Source organism: Etheostoma spectabile, chromosome 23, assembly GCF_008692095.1.
Source record: "Etheostoma spectabile isolate EspeVRDwgs_2016 chromosome 23, UIUC_Espe_1.0, whole genome shotgun sequence".
Taxonomy (NCBI): domain Eukaryota; kingdom Metazoa; phylum Chordata; class Actinopteri; order Perciformes; family Percidae; genus Etheostoma; species Etheostoma spectabile.
The window spans coordinates 15,026,906-15,042,644 of NC_045755.1; the positions used below are offsets into that span (position 1 = coordinate 15,026,906).

Genomic DNA, 15,739 nt, shown 5'->3' on the forward strand with positions numbered 1-15,739 from the left:
CTTTAAACTCTGGTCTATGAGGACTATGGTTAACTGCTCCTCAGATCTCTGCAGGGTAAATCCAGACAGCTAGCTGGACTATGTGCCCAATCAGAGTTTTGTGTTGCACGACTAAAACAACTTTTAAATGTACACAAGTTCCACCAAAAGAAGTTCTTTCCCGAGGCTATTTTGCAGCAGAACGGCATCTCCGTGTGGAGCTTAGCCATCCTGGAATAACGTGTGGACCAAGGTTATAATCGTTAACGAAAACAAATGAAGCAACAAAAACCAGGTGGGAAAAAACGTTGTCTTTAACTGAACTAAAAATAAAAACGAGGCATTACAAAAAACAATAACTAAACTAAAACCGTAATTTCTGTTTGCAAAACTAACTAAAATGAACAAGGTACAAGGTAATGGAGAACGCAAAGCCCCCTTTCTTTGAAAGTTAAAAGTTAATCCTGGTACAGGGCATGGATGTATGGGTACAGGACCAGGCAGTATGACGGAGACAACCGTTGGCCAGAGAACACTACAGGCGTGCGTTCACTAGAGACCCGATGGCTGGTTAGTAAATACGCAGGAACACCAAAAGAGAGAGAGAATGTGGGTTAATATGTGGATTAATACTGGCATGTCTACACAACTGTGTGAGTTGATTGACTTTGAAACCTTCACCTCTTTACTCGAAACAGAGTTCAAAACACCTGTTCATGTCTTCTTTAGTCTGTTGGCTATTTAGTTTTTTTTTTTTCTGGAACACGTCACGCACACATTTTGCACGTACTGGTACTATAGCATCTTGTGAAGACTGTTTATAAAGTTATGACCATATGTAGGCTACATTTTAAGTACTGGTGTTTTTGTTGAATACATTGTGAGCACATATTTCTAAAATTGCACAATGTTTTTGTTGAGTTATTATTACACAATACTTTTTCTGACCTTTTTGAATCCCAAAAAATAACCCATATTACAAAGAAAGACTAAAACTATTAATAAAAACTAAACTAAACTAGCAGACCTGCTTTAAAGACTAATTCAAACTAGTTGGACTCACTGGTGACAGTGACAGACAGGAGGACACTGGACAAACTGCTGGACATTATTGACAATGCCAGCCACCCCCTGCACACCGTCATCAGCACCCAGAGGAGCCTGTTCAGTGGACGGCTGCTCCTTCCCAAGTGTGGGACAAGCAGACTCAAGGACTGCTTTGTCCCTCATGCCATCACACTGTACAACTTCTCACTCGGGGGGAGGAGGAAATAAGGTAAAGTGGACAGTACATACACATACACACCTGGACTCACATAAATACCTGGACACTTGACTGATAATTTATGGTAAATGTCTTTTTATAGCCAAAGGTTTTATTGTTGTTATTATTATTGTTGTTATCTTTATACTGTCTTTTTCTTTTTCTCTCTATACTGTATTTTTCATGCTGAAAGCTGCTGCTGGAAAATTCAATTTCCTTGCGGGAGTCATCCCAAAAGGATTAATAAAGAAAAGTCTAAGTATGAAGTGATTTTGAAAATAAAAAGTCAAAACGATATAAAAATAAAAACTAATGAAAAATGCAAAACTAAACAACCTTGGTGTGGACTAGCCAGACTTTCCTCCTTAGGGCAGAGGAAGGTCTGGCAAAGTGAGACTAGCAGAATTGTGAAGCTGAGTCACAGTTTATCTACCTACCTTTAGACCTTTGTTTTGAGTCTCATTTTTTCATATTGTATGTAGTATATCTCTCTACAATATAGTGTATTCAATAAAATTAAAAGCGGCACAGACAGATGATGCCTGTTAATGACGTATCTCTGCTTGTGTATATTTGTCTCTTTACATCATAAAGCTACAATTTACCTCAAATTTATTTTCACAATCTGACATCCCTCAACATTTTAATTGCAGAGTCTGACACAGATTGCAAGAGCTTTCTCTCTGATGCTTGTATTGACCTTACAGAAAATATGGACTTAATTATACAGTGGTTTTTGCTATCCTTAACTAATGTCTTAACCCCTTGAAACAGAAAATCAAATAAAAACAAAAAGGGGTGAGGCTGATTATTCAGTTTGGATTGTGTTGAGACCCCGTCCTGCTGCTGTTTTTCTACACCCCCCTTTAATTGACAAGCTCTTGTCCTAAAAAAAAAAAAAATAGTACAGACTGAACTAAGAATTTTCAACTGTCAGTGAATCCAGAGAATATGTCTCTGCTCCAACATCTGGTGGTGTTTAAAAAATGTGCTGGATGGCCTGATTAAGATGCTAATTTAATTTTAAAAGGCCTCTTGCTGCTACACCATGCTCTGATTCTGAAGTACCTTGATGCATCCTGTTTCTGATTTATCAACGTGAGGTACATACATGCTTTATTGGTGGAAGATTTTTGAGTCTTTTTTACTTGTCGAAGTTGTCAGGCACTTTCTGCATGGATTTAAGATAATTGCCATGCAAATGCATCTTTCATAAAAGTTTTGATTTATGTATTAGATTCTTGCAATACAATTAACGTTCCCTGAGTGCTTTCTCTCCTGCAGCCAAGGCAGTGCTTCAGTCTGGTTATTACTCACTGTTAAATCTGTTTCCACTGATATGCACCCATTGCCTTATCTTAGTTTCTCGTCCCCAAACAGCGTCTATCATTCCTTCCCCTCTCCTGACTCTCCCGCTCTCTTTCTCACCTCCATCTTTTTGTGTGCTTTTTATCTTCACTGCCAGCCTTGGTATCCATCATTTCAGTGCCGCTACCACTGAATAGCTCCCCACTATACATACAGAGACCCCTGGTGTCTTCGGTGGACCAATTAGAAATGCATCTATATGTTCATCTCCAAACACAGTATGTACTTCGCTTTGTAAATACTGATAAAGCGCTTACCATCCCTCCTTTTATCGCCTGCTGTACTGTCACGTCAACATCGTCCTTCAGATGTGAGGAATAAGAAAACTACTTGCTCCTTAGAATTTTCTCTCTAAAATCCCCGAGTGCAGTTTATCTGGAAGAGAAGTTAAGTAGATATATGACAAATTCTCTCTGCTCTTCTGAAGCGTCCTGCAGGTCTGGAAAAATGCCAGATCTGTAATCTTCTGTCTGAAATAAGAAAATAAGCTTTTGTTAAATATCGCTCAGGCAATAACATTACAAGAGAGAGTGGAGTTTTCATTTGCCAGCCTTATATGTGGTATTTCTAGGGATCACACTATTTTGTTAAATATGAAATGTCTAATATTAAATAATGCACAATGTCAGAAGTGGCATTAAGTGAGAATTACAAGTTTTTTCTTTTAAAACTTGTGATCAAAATGAAAAAGTAAAACTCCCAGGACAGGATATTAACAGAGAACTTTCTTTTTTTGTCATTAACATTGCTTCAGTTGTCTTGTCTTGTCTTTATGGAAACTATTATGATCTCTTATCTATTACCTGAGTCATAAATCAGCAGGGCCCATCTGAGAAGACCCGTCGTCACACAGGCAGGTGGTACAGTGTTCTGCTTGCAGCCATGTTAATTAAATGCTAAATAAAGCCACACTATGATATCAAATTACATTTCATTCTACATGAGCAATTAATGAATAATCAAATAAGTAACTTTTTGGGTTAACTGATTGACTGGCTAATGAAGCTTGTTATTATCTGCCAAGGACAGCAGGTTACAGATAACCCCTCGGGGTAAGCTTGTGCACTGAAGTTGCACCTTTGGGTCCCAACTTTTTTGAGGCAGGGAAAAAGTAGAGACTAAGTTATTAAATTATTGAATAGTAAATATTATTAAATTGTGGTTTTCTAAAAGTGTAATTCTTAAAGGTTGTTTGGTTTCTATAAATAACATCGTGCTCTTTTACAAAAGCGCAATGAGATAACTGTTGTGATTTGGCGCTATATAAATAAAATTGAATTGAAATTGAATTAAAGGTGCAATATGTAATACTGACAGCTAGTGTTTAAAATAGTTACTGCAGTACAAATTAAAAATACTGGAGTGTCGTTTCCCCCGCCCCTTCCTTACCAGACTCAAAGTTTACATTGGTTGCCAGTGTCACTGCCCAATATGAGGCGAGTGCAGATTTGAGTCGCGCGTGCTCAGATGTAAAAAGTTTACGGCATAATGCGTCATACCCGCTGAGAGTTGAGTCAGACCGCCATTCAAGTGACAGCCTTTGTTGTGTTTGATTGCTAACTTGTAGCAAAGCTAGCAGTCATTTCAAAATTGTTTTAGCTATCTATGATTGATTGGTTGCTAAAGTTAGCTCAAAACAACATTCAACTGACAGCCTTTGTTGTGTTTGATTGCTAACTTGTAGCCAGCAATGAACGAACTTGGTTAAGTAGGTCTATTTTTACTGTATTGACATTACAGAAGTCTCTCGTTAGCATCTTCTATGCTACTTGTCGCAACTCACAGCTTCACTTGTCGCAAAGTGACGCATAACCGACTCAAATCTGCACTCACCTCACATTAGACAGTGACAGCCAGGCTGAGACCACAGCATTCACAACAACGTTGCTAGACGCTTGTCTCACATATATTACTTCACAGATGGTGGCTATATTGACAGGAATAAACCCCGTGCTCACGTGGAGCTATGTTCCCGACTAACAGACACACTACCTTTGCTGAAATACATACTTTATTGGCTTAGAATTACGGCAACAATCGCTAATCACACTGCTAATTTACGGTCCTCTTTTCCCAATTCACTGCCCCCACTCTTGGCTTAAAATGAACACCGCTGTTAGCTACGGGCCGCTGAACATGCTGCATGTTGTAAACAGCCGTGGCCCGCTTGCCTGGTCCTCCAGTAATATTAGCAGATAGCAGGGTTAGCATGGCGGCGTTAGCCAAGACCAGTCAAGATCACTTTACTGGCTGTGTCTCAATTGTTTTTGTGAGTATGTGAACAACTCAGGTACAATAGCTATACAATTCAATGTGAGTACACAAATGTTGAAATGACATAACATGCCCCTTCCTAGTAGCCGTGATAAATTAAAATGAAGCTAATGCATACCTGTTCAGGAGAAAATTAGCCAACTCTGCATTCTTTTGGGTTCTTAGCTGTCTCAATCTTTCAAATACATCTCCAATATTTACGCGGGGTTGTTACGTCTCTGGTCACGCAACAGTTAGAAACATGCCATTTTTTTTAGCTCGGGTAGAATCTATCTCCGTGATCCCTTTCGTTCGTTTGCTGTTTTCATGGCTGTACTATTGTTACAGCTGTAGCACGCTGGCTTTACGTTTTTACAGGTATATCTGGCAACCCGGCCTGGCAGTCAAACTGGGCAGTTGATAACAACACACAGGCCAAAACACAAAGAGAAATTCTGTCACGGAACGGAAATTACAAAAGGTGAAAATACTGGCATTAGCATAGTTGTCAGAAAAGATAGTATTTCAACTTTGCATGTTTCCTTAATATCTGATGATGCATTTGGGTCATTTTTAGAGTTATCACAGTAAATATATTACATAATAGACATTTAAAAATTACTTTCCTTGGCTAGAGGTCAGGACTGGTTCACTTTACTGAGCAGTCACCACTTAATCACTGTTACATTATATTCATGAATGATGAATGTATGAAATAGGTATGTAATCCATTCTGTTGACCTTTGTGGCCATGCAATGTACGTCTCCCATGAGCAATTTACATGAAGATGTATCGACCGATTTACATAAATCTTAGCCTGCACAGAGGCTGATGTTCACTATAGGGCTTCATTCGGATGTTGACCTTGACAAGCTTTCTAAGTATGAAATAACCATGTTTTATGTACTGTGCGTTTTTTTTGTATAGACATATGTCATACAATGGGTGCTTCACAAACACTGTTGCACAGAAGAAGATATTGTATCTTATCAAGAACCCTTAAGCCCCCTACACATGATAAGCGATTTGCTCTCTGCGCACTGCTAGGTAGGACAGACAGCAAAGTGCAGAGAGAGTCATTGAGGGTGACAAGGAAGCTATTTTGTGTTGCTAGGCAAAATTCAGTTATCTCAGTGGTTGCGCTTTCAAAAAGTCAGCAACAAATCAAAGTGGTGCCAGCGTCATGGGTAGCACATCACCACTGCCTAGTTGGGCGCCAATGCCTCCTCCCAATAGGAAATCAATGGAGAGGTCGGCATTTTAGGATGTTCTTAACACTACGTACAGATTGGGACACACACCCAGTACGGGTGCCAAACTTGTATTTTATTAGTCAAAAATTGAGTGCTACTCAGAGTTTTTTTTGGCAAAGAAACTTTAAGTTGAAAGTTGTTTTAATGGGAAATTAGTGTCTAGTTATTACTAGGAATTGGTACCTTAGGTAATGATTTACATTTTATGAACACATTTTTTTAATTAGATTTAAAAAGATGCAGGTGCATGGAAGGAAATTTTCATAAAGCTAAATCACGTAACTAATAAATTGAAGAAAACATATTTAGTTGACCAAAAGGATTCCATAATTAAGAAAAGTTAAACTCCTAAATTTCCTCCAATATTGTGTTCTTACTGTCATCCAATCTGCAGTATTGTGAAACACTACCATCCACATTTGTAATACTTTTTACATGAGAAAAATTTAAAAGGTTTACTGTTCTGTCAATTACTACTACAGTAAAATGCTACACATATATTAATACATAATGATGTCTGCTCCCTGTAGAGCTAAGGCAGTTTACCTCCTCATCTCTACCACCTCTATCAAGCTGTCTCGCCTACTACTCACATCAGCCTCCAATACCTACATGTCCACACTGCTTTCTTTATGCGGTATGTACAAGGTTTGTCTGAATGTTTCATAGTACAATGCCTAAATTCATTACAATATACATTACTATCCCAACTGTAAATTTAAAAATGGTATTAATCTTTAGCGACACCGTTCCGCTGACGGGACCGTTTTCTACCATTAAGAGAAAACGTTTTCTCCATTCATAAATTACAAGCATTAAATCTTAATAAACACGCTCATGCAGCACACCGTTTGAAAACTTAAAGTAAAGAAATACAGAAAGATTCTGCGCCACTAGTGTCTAAAGTGGAGTGTGCATTCATACCTTTTTCCTTGTGTCTTCATTCACAGCGGTGAAAGATCGCCCAAAACTTTTTTTTTCCTACATTGCCAACAATACAAGGAATTAGAATATCCAAGCCATTTTATCCAAACCGAGCTGGTCCCCGCACAATCTTGTAGTTTCTGGCAGAGTTTCAACGGAAAGAAAGCAAAAAAATTCATAATTTTTGGATTTTGATCGCGTCTATCTTCTCGCCCGCATCTGCCACACTGTTACTGAGAGCAGGATTCGACTGACAGGTCGTGTCAGCCAATCAGTCTAGTGTGACCCGAGATGGCCTTAATAGAAGCCAATCATGTTGCAGAGTTTAGGGAGGACCAACGTGGGAAAGACTGACATTTATTCCTTCCTGTTAAAACTAGATGTATATGTAGGCCGGTTTCATATCTAGTACATACGTACTAGATATGAAACCGGCCTACTTGTTTGGCCAATAAGAAGACAAATTGATTAATACCAAACTTGACCAGAAAATTTTAACCCTGTGATGGCTGCAGCTGTGTCAAAGCAAAAATAGTGCCTTCTTATTGCATTTCATCATTTTATCAATTTTTTAATGACTATAGATTTATGTATAAAGTTATTTCAAGTATGTGTGTGATTGATGTGGATGTGTTTTTTTATTTGAGAAGTTTTGTATTTTGCATTTTTTTGGCATTTTTCTTAAAGAAAATAAGAAAAACTCAGACATATCTGTAGAAATAACTTCATAAAATATCAATTTTCTGAGTGTTTTTCTTCTGGATCTTTCCTGTTTTACATTGAGACATGTGGCTAGGGTACTAGTTTTGTGTGTAGACCCTCTAATATGCTTACAGTAGAGTTTTTTCATCATTTTACAGATGCTTTACTTGGACGGAAATAGAAATTCTCTATTCTAACCTCTTTAGCTCTGTTTCAGTAAGGCCTTGAATCACACTGACACTTGGAACAAAAAATTTAGCGTGTTAACTTCCCAATGACCTCAGCCACATCCCAGAGGGCCAAAGTATATGGGAACAGTATCACTTTTTTTTGGGTAAAACATATAGCCGAGGTGAGCATGTATTTTGTGTGTTTGAAGAGGTTTTAAAACAGATGTTGTTTCAAAACTTTTCAAGAATTAAAATGACAGATAAAGACATAAAAGAGTTCACTGCTAGGTGCTCCCTCATTTCAAACGTAATGTTTCATTTTCTATCAGTTTTAGTCTGGATTCAGAGAATTTTAACGCACTAAATTAGTCCTTTTTAAATTGTTAAAGGTGCTCTAAGCAATGTCACGCATTTCCTAGCTACAAACATCTCATCACTATCCGCGAGCTGACTGTCCCCTGAACAAACTGTAAAAAACGTGGTCTCTGTAGACAGCCCAGGGTCTACAAACGGCAACAAAAACAAACTGTGCCCACCAGCACCACCAAACATAACAAACATTCTTCCAGTGTTCCAGCCAATAACCAACAAGAAGGATTTGGGGGTGGGGGTTGGGGGTTGGGGGTTAGTGCGCGGAAGCACAGAAGGGAGTTAGAGGGGACAGGAGGAGGGAGGGGCGAGCTAGCCTTGTTTTGTTTGAAAAAAGTGTCGTCACACAACATCGCTTGGAGCACCTTTAAAATGACCTACTTTTAGCACTTCATGAAGTCAAATTTGCTGTTTTCCATCTAGGACTGTGTGTTTTGCATCATAACACCAGCTTGATTCCTTCAATATTTTCTCCCAGTCTGCTGGTTTCAACATCAGGTAATAATATAAATGTCCCATTGAATGGGAAACTGTGAGGTTATAGCTACAATGCATCCTTTAGCCAGGTGTTCATGTTGTTTTGTTCACTCTCTAAAGTATGTTCAGTGCATCTGCGAGTGCCTGCTTGTCAGTTCCACGGCACTAATGACACCAAAGACACTATTTAATCTAAATCATGTTGTGTTTACATCATGTTGGTTCATTCTGATAGTAAACCTGCTCTGTAAAAAAATTGTTGATCGACACATGATCCCCTCCCTCTCCTCCTATCTGCGCTGATGTGTGTCTCGGAATGCCGTTTTTTTTTCCGGCAGAGGAGAGTGAGGCTGTGAGACACCACAGCGTTTGGCAGGAAGTTGAGAGTGAACGAACAGTGGCATCCTTGACGCGTCCTCTTAATTGGCAGACATATTCTTCCAGCTGCCAACATACCTGCTGTTGTTGTCAAAACTATACAGTATATATATATATATATATATATATATATATATATATATATATATATATATATATATATTTGCCATGCCGGTTAGCTGTTAATTTAATATGCTTATGTAATGTTTTAGTTTCTCCACCTTTTCTTATCGCATTTGTGTTGTTAAACCTACAGGTTTGGAGTCTTATTTTGTGCTGTACTTTGGATTTTGAGTTAGCGCAGTGCAAAATAAGTTGCTCTGACAAATAAGAGAAGCAAAGTTTTACTCTCAGCTCTTTGTGGCACACTTTTTTTCCCGTTTTAGAAGAAGGCATATACATGCGAGAGTAATTTTAGCTCTACAATCCCAGGACATTGCACTTATTGGCCCTTGTTTATCAACCTAACGTAGAAACCAGCGCCAATATGAGCGCAGAAATCCTCTTGTGCTTCACATGGGATTCATGAAACGTTCTTATCACACCAATCAGAGCATAAGAATGGTTGCATGTTGATAAATGCAGCGGCTGGAAACAATGGTATTTTATTTAAATATCACGCCCTTATACATTCTCGGTTTTGAGGCCTCTTCCCTCCTATTTACGACATGGCCAGACGTAATCCAGCTAAGAAGTGGCACTTTTCAGAAATGGAGATTGAAACCCTGACATCTCAGTTTAGTTTGCAGTAACGTGTGTCTATTTGCAGCCTAAAAACTGGTATTGAAGGCTGCAGAAAGAATGTGGAATAGAAAGAGATCACAGATCCGGCCATCAGTGTTGCTGTATTAAATCCACTCCAGCTGAAGTTCATTTAATTGATACATCCTTGACATATGTACAGTATGCTATAATCCTAAGAGTAATATATAAACTTATATTGCAATATCTAAGGCCTATGTAGGTGTAGCTATATTTAAATAAACACACGGTAGCGGAGTTTATGCAGTGTTTTTTATTTTACTTTTATTTTTCTTGAGTCTGAGCCTGAGGGAGAGCGCCTGTTCTTGAAATGGCTTTTTGTCATACTCCAAGTCAGGAATCTCCACTTTAGTACGTACACCACACTTTGCCGTTTCATTCCTATCTATATTCTAAATGTTGTCACAGAATGGTTTCCTTATATATTATTCATAGCCTGATTTATGTAACACTTTATACCTACAAACAAAAGTAATGAAAAATGCATGCTGTTGAAAGTATTTCCTTGTTTATGGAGTGATAACAAGAGATCAACAATTCCCTCTTTAAAAACCTCAACAAAATGATGCAAGCATTTTGGTGCTTTAATCTAATGTTCGGATTCCTGTTATGGGTTTGCATTTCAATTTGAGACAATTCCCAGAGACCTTTGGTTTGGCCACTTGGATCAATGGCAAACGTGTTTTACATCAGGACTCATTAAGTGATTGTCCGCACCTGCAATGCCTCCCAGTATTTTGTGTCAATGGCTCAAGGCTGTTTCTGACAGTCCCTTATGTTTTACAATGATGAGATAACATTATGTGATGTGTTGTCTTTTTCTACATATCAATATCTAGTCCTGGCACCAAACATTGATAAAGTGAATTTATAGGCTCTTTTTTATGGGAAAATGTAAGCTCCTGTCTGTTCGCAAATGTACTTGATATAGTAAGGGAAAAATAAAAAAAATAAAAAAAATACACATCCACAAAAAAAGGAACAGCAGCTTAAGACAAACCATACAGAGCAGAGAAGGCACGCTCAAATCCACGTGTTTATATTCAAATCTTGTCCACCAGTGTTGTTTTATAAAAAGGATAAAACAGCTTCTATGTTTCCTTCACCATTCGCATACTATGAATCATATAGTGCCGACAATAGAGGTCTATTTCAACAAAACACATTAACCATAAATCAGGTATTTGACTATTTCATCATCTTCTATTCTCATATGAGAAGGGGCTTTATCAAAACCAATTCATTACACCAAGGGCAACAGCATTTTCTATATTAGCAAACTGAGACATTTTCTCTGTGAATTTCATTATATTTGTTCTATGTATTATTGTTTTATGTAAGTCTCATGCCAGTATCACCCAGCTAAAATATGCCTTTATCTCTTTTTAGAATGCCAGCAATTCCTTTTGTAGCTGGCAAGTATTCACTGAAACCTATGAATTTCTTCTTGTTGCCTTCTGAGGCTCAAAGACTATGGGCTATGTCTATGGGCTTTGTTTTGTTTTCATTTCAGTTTTGTATTAGACCAACAGCTAAATCACTCCTGCAGAAAATCGTGTCATGTTTTTTTGTGTGGTTATGATATATGGAAGAACCAAAGATGTGTGTTCCTCCTGTTTTCTCCCAGAATGTGAACCAGCCAGGGTGTGACAAATGAGACGAGCGCTGGCAGAGAGAACCGTACACTTGCTGGTCGACTGATGTTTACACAGGATTTTTTAACAAACTAATTGTCTCAAATGTTTACAGTTTAGATATCCTACTAATCTCATAATTCCACTACTCCTTGTTTGTTTTTCATTAAAAGCCTAGAAAAATCAAGTAGTCCTTACTCAGATAAGTGATTTAACATTTGTGTTCAAAGTTTTCTCATAGACAAGAAGTTATTTTCTCCCGAGTATATCGGTGCAAAAACATAGGTGAGAAACTCATTAAATGATTGTGTGAGTTGTGTGGCAACACTGAATAATTCATGCTTATTTGATTGCTGTGTATTAAGGATTTATTGGGAGGTGGCGTATCAAGGGAGGAGATGCTTGTCTGGGTTGCTGAAGTTCAAATTCCAAAGGTAGACACTTATTTACGTGAAGCACAAAGGCACATTAAACAGCCACCGAGGTATCTGGATCTGCTTATTCTCCTCATTATTTTTTATTAGTTTGCATGGCATATTTTGCATTGCCTTGTTCCAAAGACTTTCGCTCTGTTCAAATCCATAAAATATTTCTGCTGCTCCTTCACACTGCTAGTGATACTGGTCTGAAGTCAGTGCCAGCACTCGTCAGTTACTTCGCATGCTCTTTATCTGTGGACCATGCCTGGTGTCTCCTAGCAACAGCATTAGATAGCATTTCAGTTGTATCCCTTTAAAGAACAAAAGGAGAACTGTGTTCTGAGGAGCTTATCCTCTACACACAAACATTTGTACCACACAGTAGGGCAATGGGATTCTCCTTTACTGTTGTTGAAAGTCCTGCTAGCTTTGCCACTGTTCGTGAGGCATCAAAAAGAGCACACAGTCTGCGTATTAATAGGTACCACCTCCGTTTAAAAAAATAATAATTACAGTCTCTATTTCAAGCTTTTCAAACGATCTTGCAAAAACTTGCTGATTGATGCTACTCACTGATGGCACTGCTCCTCTCGACTCTGCCGGGAGCAGCAGGGGAGGGGAAGAAATGTACACCTGTCGGGGTGGGGGGTCATCTGGCAATTATGGCAAGTGTTGAGGAGATAATGTCCAATATCTTTATGTCACCATGCAGCTCCGTTTAGGACGGTTCATCAGCTTAAGTAGAAGGACAAAACGTCTCACCGATTAGTTTGTTGACAGGGCTGCTGGGAACAAAAAAATGACATAAAATGTAGGAGTCCGAAAGTGGCTCAGCACAAAGACAGAGAGGGAGGCCACTATAAGAGGCTTTCCTGTAGAGGTACGTCTATGCAATAAGAAACATCAAGTCCACAAGTGAAATACTTTGAAGTATGAAATGGGAGGTATGAATGTGTTTTTGAAAAGATCTGTATTTCTACTTGAATAAACCAACAGAGAGATACAAAGATAAACTCAAATCTTGTCAACCTATTGGGAGATGACGTTTTGAAAGCTGGAGTGGTACTCAAAAGATGTGGGCACTCACTCAAACTTGTTTTATGTTGCTGGTGCATGAAATCCTCTGGCAGGTGTTTAGAGGGGTGGTTTTAGGCATCTTCCCAGTCAGATGGTGAAATATACCTGCCAGCTGTTCATCAAAACCATTCCTAACCTTTGCATCTTCAATCCAGTCAGCTGTGAGCAATTTTAAAATAAATCTGCCACACACATGGATATGTCCATTGGTGGAGTGCAGCGACTGGCATCTTTGCCCAAAATATCTTAAAACAGTTTAAATTAAGGAAATAAGCTTACTCTTACATTCCCTAAAAAGAGAGCTCTGTTTCACACATACACAAACCTGGGAACATAAAGCTCCGGTACACCTTTAAACACTCATTTCTTTCCCGTCTAATCTGCAAAGCTTTCTGCTGCTTATCTTTTTATCCAGCGTTAAACTCTATGTTTCTCTGTTGCATGCAAGGTTCACCTTTCCGTGGGCCATGCTGCTGTTATAGCTGTGTCAGCGAGTGTCATGTACTGTTAACTAGGAACAATACAATTCCAGGGCAGCAGGAACACGGTCTACCCCAGACAAAAACTGCATCAATGAGAGGACAGAGGATGAGGAGCATAAATCCAACCCAGAGATGTAGCTACAAAAGCTATCTAGCTCTTTGAAGTTTCTAAATTCTCTAAATGATAAGGTATTTCATGATTCATCAGTGCTGATGCACAAGTGTGATTTGAATGCATTAACAAAAAGTCTAAAGCAGGAGACAACATAAATAAATGGAAAGATGTATTAAATTTGCATTTTGTCAAACCTTTCATGAGAGAACGGCAGTACATTTGTCCCTATATTATATTTGTTTGTCATGCAAAATGAAAACAAAATCAGTTAAATAAAACAAAAGTACTGTGATAACCAAGTTGAAGTTGTTAAGGACCTTCTTTTCATGTCAGATCAGTCTATAAAGATGAGCTTGCATTAATTGTTCACCTCTTGCAATGCAGACAAAAGAGTAAAAGAAGCTTGGCAAACCACAGTTATCACTAGAATTTGACATTGTCAACTTGTTCAACACAACAACACTTGTTTACTTGTGTCCAAAGTGCGACAGAGTGATCTTCTCATTCTTGTCTTTTGTCTGGCAGCATCAACAAATGCTGTTTATCAGCCCAGGCTAGCAGCATGAGCAGAAGTATCCATACTGACAAGGACTGGAGCCTAAAGGCTCACATGGGGGTGAAGTGGTCAGGGAGCCTCTGTGCATCAGTGCAGAGATGCTCTACCGAGATGTCTCTGCCACTCCTGCTCAGCTTCCATTCATACTCTTGCATAAGGCGCAGGTTAATATAGTAAGAATTGACAGATTAATCTCCGTGCTGTTTGAGATTACATTATCTGGAAGAAGCAAGGGACTGAGCTGAGCTGAATATATAAACAGTACAGAGCCAATTTGAAGTGAAAAATTACAGATGAGACATGGGTGTGTATTCAGGCACTAAAATAAGGTATTTCAGTCACTATGTCCAAGAACTTATAAAAATGAAGCAAATAATGCTGCATTTGCGCACATTTTAATGGCAGAAACTATAGTCTGTCGTGAGTCCTCATTTGTCCCTCAGCAGGTCAGAAATCTATGGCATTGTGTGCTGTTATATCATTACTGGCTGAGAGCGATCACATAGATTTTTCCTTTACCCCAGAGTTCAGGGACAAAGCAGGGAGGGTTTTGAAAGTGAGACAGACCCTGATCCCTTCCTTGCTGGCAAGCTTGAAATTGCTGGCCTTTTAGCTGTTCCTTAGTGCCTAATAGCTCAAAATAAAGTGTAAATACATTGTTGGGTGTCGTTGATGACAGGCAATGTTGCCATGGAGATGGATATTCCAATCGATCTGTTTTTTTGAAAAGGGAGTGCCTTCCTGCATGAACGATGTGTTCACAGTTGTTGCACATGGAGGAGTCAATGCAAAATGATTGCTTATAGTTTTAGTGCACACATACACGGCACAGAAGTGCAAACACGATTTCCATTCCATAAAAGCTACAACCCAAAGGCAACGTTCACATTAAAGTGGACAAATCTCTGTTAGCATTTTTAGATCAAGTTTTGAAAAAGGCCTTTGGAACCTCGGCTGACAGGTTTTCCAGTTCTTGCGGTGTGAAAGCCTGTGGCTATATATGTTGAGCCAAGAGGTAAATGTCTGGTAAATTCTGTGGAGTTAGCTGTGAGGCGTGGCAGTGAATCAGCTGCATTATTTGGCCCAAAAAGTGATCGGGTTGCACCCTCAATGTCCACCTCCTGGCTGAAGGTTTAGACTTTGGTATATGTATAATATATTGTGGTCCTAACCATCACAGTCAAGTCTTTTCAAAAGAGGAATACATTGAACTTCTCACAAAGCCACACAATTACAAGAGCTTCTTGTTCAGTGTTAGAGTAGCGACACTCGGCTGGCATAATACACAGCTTTGTGTTTTCCGCCACTTCGTTACTGGCTACCATCAACTATCACATGTCACAGCATCTTGGCTAAAACATGTAATTTCATTGGTTCTGCGCTGCTCCAATGCCATTTTTGGACTGCACATAACCCATAATATCTAGTTCTCTAATTTGGAATTTACTTTTTGCTGTTGAGAGTCAGCTGCTTCTCTCCCAGTCGCTGAAGAACCTGGTGAAGTTCAATTCAATTTTATTTGTAGTATCAAATCATAACAAGAGTTATCTCAAGAC

General features: G+C 38.8%; 1 long non-coding RNA gene across 1 annotated transcript; it reads left to right on the forward strand.

The window, feature by feature from the left end:
* The first annotated feature begins 5,856 nt into the window (after positions 1–5,856).
* Positions 5,857–14,352, forward strand: LOC116673314 (uncharacterized). Its single transcript, XR_004327814.1, has 3 exons — positions 5,857–5,940; positions 9,939–9,941; positions 14,342–14,352. It is a non-coding gene; the product is annotated as an uncharacterized LOC116673314 (long non-coding RNA).
* Positions 14,353–15,739: the final 1,387 nt, after the last annotated feature.